Source organism: Jaculus jaculus, chromosome 12, assembly GCF_020740685.1.
Source record: "Jaculus jaculus isolate mJacJac1 chromosome 12, mJacJac1.mat.Y.cur, whole genome shotgun sequence".
In the NCBI taxonomy this organism is placed as follows: Eukaryota; Metazoa; Chordata; class Mammalia; order Rodentia; family Dipodidae; genus Jaculus; species Jaculus jaculus.
Window position 1 is genome coordinate 64,012,233 of NC_059113.1, and position 7,257 is coordinate 64,019,489.

The window sequence follows — 7,257 nt, forward strand, 5'->3', positions numbered from 1 at the left end:
TTCCTCCACCTTGGAAGGTGTGATCGAGATATTACTTGGTACTCTAGTTACTTCTTTCCAGCACCATGATACCTTCTGAGTCATCCCAAGGTCACTGCCATCTGAAAAGAGAAGATTCTCTATCCAAAGTGAGAGTATCATTAATATAAGGGTATGAATATTAAGAGAAGTGATTACTGGGCAGTTTGATAAGCATAGTATATACACTAATCCAGACATCACCAGATGTTACAACCCTAGGGCTCATGACTACCCCTGTTTTAAGTTTTTACTGAAAACTTAAAAAATTTAAAAACTTAAAAAGGGATGTATTCCCTCCCTTGGAGTGGGCCTCCAGTCCAATTGGAGGGTAGTTGGTTTCCACCATGACAGATGTGCCACTATTACACCCATTGGCTCATTTGGCCTGGCTGGCCAGTTAGAAGGCTTGCAGTGTCCACTGTTGAGTATCTTCACTGGTGGTGTAACTTTCTCCCATTGAACTGCATGTAGAATGGCTTCTTCCAGCTTTCTGTTAGCTGGTCTACATGGAGGAGGTTATCAGTTCATTTCCAGCAGGATTTCTCAGTGGCCTTGCAGCCCAAGTATGTGGAGTCTTCAGCAATAGGGTCCTACCATCTATTCCTGGTGGGAAACCAAGGGCCTCGGCAATGCCCCATAATGTTTTTGGAGCATCAGAGACCTCCCTGGCCAACAACTCACTGGAAAGTATCTGATCCCTGGCACTGAAAATTTTCTAGCAACGATCTATGGCTCCTGAGATCCATGTCCAAAACTGCAGGATTCCATTAGATTTATTTATATCCTCTCAGATTTTGATTAGCCCTCCCTCCACCTTTCCTTTACTCAATCTCCTCCCCTGACCTCACTTTGGGCCTTTTCACCTCCATTAATCTATTCTTGTACTTACATATATACAATACCAACCTACTAAGTACCCTCCTCCCTTCCCTTCTCTTCCCTTTCTATCTCATTTTTAGCTTACTGGCATCTCCTACTGAGTTTTCCCCTTCTCACACAGAAGCCCAATCACCTGTAGCTAGGATCCACATATGAGAGAGAACATGCGGCACTTAGCTTTCTGGGCCTGGGTTACCTCACTTAGTATAATCCTTTCCAGATCCATCCATTTTCCTGAAAATTTCATAACTTCATTTTTCTTTACTGCTGAGTAGAACTCCATTGTATAACTGTGCCATATCTTCATTATCCACTCATCAGTTGAGGGACATCTAGGCTGGTTCCATTTACCAGCTATTATAAATTGAGCAGCAATAAACATGGTTGAGCACATACTTCTAAGGAAATGAGATGAGTCCTTAGGATATATGCCTAGGAGTGCTATAGCTGGTTCATGTGGTAGATTGATCTTTAGCTGCTTTAGGAACCTCCACACTGATTTCCACAATGGCTGGACCAGATTGCATTCCCACCAACAGTGTAGAAGGGTTCCTCTTTTCCCACATCACTGCCAACATTTATGATCATTTGTTTTCATGATGGTAGCCAATCTGACAGGAGTGAGATGGAATCTCAATGTAGTTTTAATCTGCATTTCCCTGATGACTAGTGACATAGAACATTTTTTTAGATGCTTATAAGCCATCTGTATTTCTTCCTTTGAAAACTCTATTTAGCTCCATAGCCCATTTTTTGATTGGCTTCTTTGATTTCTTATTATTTAACTTTTTGAGTTCTTTGTATATCCCAGATATTAATCCTCTATCAGATATATAGCTGGTGAAGATTTTTTCCTATTCTGTAGTTTGGCTCTTTGCTTTATATACAGTGTCCTTTGCAGTACAAAATCTTGTTATTTCATGAGGTCCCAGTGGTTAATCTGTGGTTTTATTGCCTGAGCAATTGGGGTTGTATTCAGAAAGTCTTTGCCAAGACCAATATCTTGAAGGGTTTCCCCTACTTTATCCTCCAGCACTTTCAGAGTTTCAGGTCTGATGTTAAAGTCTTTAATCTATTTGAACTTAATTTTTCTGCATGTAGAGAGAGAAGAATCTATTTTCATCCTTCTACAGATACATATCCAATTTTCCCAACACCATTTGATGAAGAGGCTGTCTTTTCTCCAATGAGTATTTTTGGCATTTCTATTGAATATCAGGTGGCTATAGCTGCCTGGACTTACATCTGGGATCTCTATTCTGTTCCATTGATCTACATGTCTGCTTTTGTGCCAGTACCATGCTGTTTTTGTTACTATGGCTCTGTAGTATAGGTTAAAGTCAGGTATGGTGATACCACCCGCCTTATTTTTGTTCCTCAGTATTATTTTAGATATTTGAGGCTTTTTGTGAATCCAAATGAGGTTTTGGATTGTTTTTTTGATTTCCATGAAGAATGCCCTCGGAATTTTGATGGGGATTGCATTAAATATGTAGATTGCTTTTGGTAAGATTGCCATTTTCACAATATTGATTCTTCCAATCCAGGAACAAGGGATGTTTTTACACTTCCTAGTGTCTTCTGTAATTTCTCTCTTGAGTGTTTTAAAGTTCTCATCGTAGAGATTCTTTACTTCCTTGGTTAGGTTTATTCCAAGGTACTTTATTTTCTTTGATACAATTGTGAATGGGAGTGATTCTCTAATTTCATCCTCTGTGTGTTTGTTGTTAGCATATATGAAAGCTACTGATTTCTGTGTATTTATTTTGTATCCTGCTACATGGCAGTAGGTGTTTATCAGGTCTAACAGTTTGCTAGTAGAGTCTTTAGGGTCCTTTATATATAGAATCATGTCATCTGTAAATAATGATAACTTTATTTCTTCTTTTCCAAGTTGTATCCCTTTTATGTGTGTCTCTTGCCTTATTGCTATGGCTAAGACTTCCAAAACTATATTAAACAAAAGTGGGGACAGTGGACACTCTTGTCTTGTTCCTGATTTTAGTGGAAAAGCTTCCAGTTTTTCCCCATTTAGTAATATGTTGGCTGTAGGCTTGTCATCTCTAATTTTATTAATTTGTGTCTCTTCTCTCTTTCTTTTGGTCAGATTTTCTAAGGGTTTATCAATCTTGTTTATCCTTTCAAAGAACCAACTCTTTGTTTCATTGATTCTTTGGATTGATTTTTCAGTTTCTATTTCATTATTTTTTGCCCTAATCTTTATTATTTCTTCCCGCTTGCTGATTTTTGGTTTGTCTTGTTCTTCTGTTTCCAAGGCTTTAAGGTGAAGCATTAGGTCATTTACTTGTGACCTTTCTAATTTCTTACTATAGGCACTTAAAGCTATAAATTTACCTCTTAGGACTTCCTTCATTGTGTCCCAGAGATTTTGGTATGTTGCGTTCTCGTTATCATTTGACTCTATAAATTTTTTGATTTCCCTCTTGATTTCTTGATTGACCCATTCATCATTTAGTAATGTGTTGTTTAATTTCCATGATTTTGTGTGTGCTTTATGGCCTTTCTTGCTATTGATTTGCAGTTTGATCCCCTTGTGGTCAGATAGAATGCAAGGAATTATTTCAATTTTCCTGTATTTGTTAAGATTTGCTTTGTGTCCTAATACATGGTCTATTTTAGAGAAATTTCCATGTGCTGCTGAAAAGAATGTATTTTGCAGCATTTGGATGAAATGACTGTAGATATCTGTTAGGTCCATTCCTTCTATGACCTCACTTAGTCCAGATGCCTCTTTGTTTATTTTTTTCCCAGGATGACCTGATAATTGATGAGAGTGCGGTGTTGAAGTCACTCACTACCACTGTGTTTGGTGTTATCTGTGACTTTAGTTGTAATAGTGTTTGTTTGATGAATTTGGGGACCCCATGTTAGGTGCATATATGTTTAGGATTGTAATGTCCTCCTGTTGGAGGGTGCCCTTAATCAATATAAGGTGACCTTCCTTATCTTTCTTAACTAATGTTGGACTGAAGTCTACCTTGTCAGATATTAGCATGGCAACCCCTGCTTGTTTTCTAGGTCCATTTGCTTGAAACACCATTTTCCAACCTTTCAACCTAACATAGTGTCCATCCTTTGTAGAAAGTTGGGTTTCTTGGAGGCAACAAATTGAAGGATCCTGCTTTGTAACCCAGTCTGCAAACCTATGTGCTTTAGTTGGGGCATTGAGGCTGTTGATATTAAGAGATATTATTGAAAGGTGTGTATTAATTCTTGCCATTTTTTTTTTGTAGTTCTTCTGGTTTTACCTTTGCTGGCTTGTGTTAACTAGTATTTGAGTATTTTTTTTTCCCGGTTCCTTATATGTGTGCTTTTCTTTTTCTCCAGCATGGAGGATTCTTTCAAGTATTTTCTGTAGAGCTGGTTTTGTCTTCAAGTAGTCCTTTAGCCTGCTTTTGTCATGGAATATCCTTATTTTTCCATCTATTTGAATGGATATCTTTGCAGGATAAATTAACCTTGGTTGACAGTTGTTATCTTTCAGAACTTGGCATACATCACTCCAAGCCCTTCTGGCTTTTAAAGTCTGTGTTGAGTAATCTTCTGTAATCCTGATAGGCTTGCTTTTGTAGGTAACTTGATTTTTCTCTCTAACTGCTTTCAATATTTTTTCTTTGCTTTGTGTGTTTGGTAGTTTCATTATAGTATGGTGAGGAGAAGTTCTTTCCAGGTTTTGTCTGGTGGGGTTCTAAAGGCTTCCTGTATCTGCATTGGCACCTCTTTCCCAATTTGGGGGAAGTTTTCTTCTGTGATTTTGTTGAAGAGGCCAACTATGCCTTTGGAGTGAAATTCTTCTCCTTCTACTATGCCCTGAATTCTTATGTTTGATCTTTTCATAGTGTCCCAAATATCTTGAAATTCCCACTCATACTTTTCTATAAGTTTGTCTTTCTCTTTGTTGCACTGTATTAGATCTGCCACCTGGTCTTCTAACTTAGATATCCTGTTCTCTCCTTCATCCATTCATTGGTGAGATTTTCTACAGATTTTTTTTTTTTAATTTCCTTAACTGTTTTCTTTATTGCTAGTAATGCTAACAGGTTTTTCTTTATTATTTCTATTTCTGTACTTATGTCTAATATTGAGCTCCTTATTTCATTAAATTAGCATTCTATGTCTTCTTTGCTTCCTTGAATTCTTCTTTGAATTCTTTGAGCATATTTATAATCACTCTTTTGAAATCTTTCTCAGGCATTTTCTCTATCTCATTCTCACTAGATGTTATTTCTGTTGCATTAATAATTTTTGGTGGATTTATATTGTCTTGATTTTTGGTGTTTCTTGTGTTATAATGTATATATTTTTGCATCTTTGATTATTTAATGATTGGATTTTTCAGTTAGCTCAGTATTATGAGATGTATAAATCAATCTGCTGTTATATATCTTCAGGGTAGCAGGTTAAGGAGCTAGGTGTGGCTCTGAAGACTCTCAGAGTATGTACAAAAGTGACTCTAGTTTTTGGATGTGCCTGCTATGAGAGTTTTCAAGTAGGCTAAGAGGAACAAAACACAGGCAGATTCTAAAATCTAACTAAACAATGTACACTGTCAAGGAAAGATCTCAGTGTATTTATCCAAGAGTAGGTATTATGACAACCAGATCCTTTGTCTGTCCCTTAGGCTGTGTGGTGCCTCACCCACTCCCTTAATCCTGACAACAAGGTGGTTAAGATTTCTGGTCTGTAGAGGGTTCCAAGTCAGCTTGTGACCAGGTGAGACCCTTCCCTAATGTATAACAGAAGAGTAAACAAAGCCACTATAATTCAAGAAGCAACAAATAACAAGCCCAAACTACAGCTTATTTAAGAATGGCAAATTTGACCATCCATCCAACTTAACATATAATTTATCCTGATATGGAAGTGAAATTAGCACTTTTGGTTCAGGCATATATACTAGGTTTATTAGGCGGGTACTGACCTGGTGTAACCCCAGTTACCTTTTGAGATGATTTTGGTCTCAGCTGCACTCTTTTTTTTTTTTTTAAATTTTTAATTTATTTATTTGAGAACGACAGACAGAGAGAGAAAGACAGATAGAGGGAGAGAGAGAGAGAATGGGCACGCCAGGGCTTTCAGCCTCTGCAAACGAACTCCAGACGAGTGCGCCCCCTTGTGCATCTGGCTAACATGGGACCTGGGGAACCGAGCCTCGAACCGGGGTCCTTAGGCTTCACAGGCAAGCGCTTAACCGCTAAGACATCTCTCCAGCCATCAGCTGCACTCTTGATTGGGTCTCTCTTTGGTGCTCTGTCAGCTCAAGTAGGCATGGCCAGGTCCCTGGACCACTGAGCTCTTCCCCTGGGCTGGGCACTGGTGGTGGGGAGGAGAGGGAGCCAATGCTGTTCAGTTTGCCCACTGTTCCACGTGTTCTTCTACCTCGTGATCTGTTCCTCTGTTGTTCACCATGGTTTTCCACGTTTCTTGAGTTTGCAGAGAGCTCTGGTGTGAGTGGAAAATCCCCTCACCTAGCTTTTCCCGTGGCTCAAGCCCAGCACTGCCGCCACAGTCTGGCGCATGGACCAGCCTCCCAGAGGTGCTTCTGCTGGCCAGTGGGGGCTCTGGATGCGCTGGATCTCTCCTACTTCTCCACTGCTGTTTCAATTTCCTATACACCTCTCTTTTTAGTAAAAGTGTGTATTTTTCTGGCTATTTTTTTTTTTTTTGGCTTTGCCCCCCTACGCTGCTTTGCTGTGGTACCTATGCTACCATCTTCTCATAGAGTATTTTAACTCCTATGGAGGAGCAATTATGATGTTTCTCTTTTTAATGGTGACTTCAAAATCTAATGTCTATCTAGCATCCTATCATATTCACCCCAGTAAGGCATATGAAAGACCAAAGTAATGATTGCCCTGAAATCTAACTTGATGATCCAATGAGTGTGTTGGGATTACAGATTAAGATTATATTCTTGCAGAGCATGAATGACTCAAAGGCAACTGCATCACTACAAAGTCCCACCCTATCATGGATGGTAATGTCATGGAAGCTGCATCATTATGTTCCTCTTCAGTTAATCTACTAGTACCTACATTCTGTAGCATTTCCCCAAATCACTTGTAACTAGGGGATGGGGCAGGATTCTGTCTTTATGGCTTCTACAGATAATGGAATAGATGTTTTAAAGGGTCCTACTGGTTTTTTTTGTGGGGGTGGTACCAGCATAAAGAAAGACATCACTGAGAAGAACCAAGGTCCTTGTGTGGGGCGGGTGGGGGAGTATGCATTGCATTTGCCCACATCAGACCTGTATCTCTCAATGATGAGAAAAAGAACCAAAATCAATTCTCTGGAGATAATGCTCTGTTGGGAACATTACTGTTGTCAGTCAAT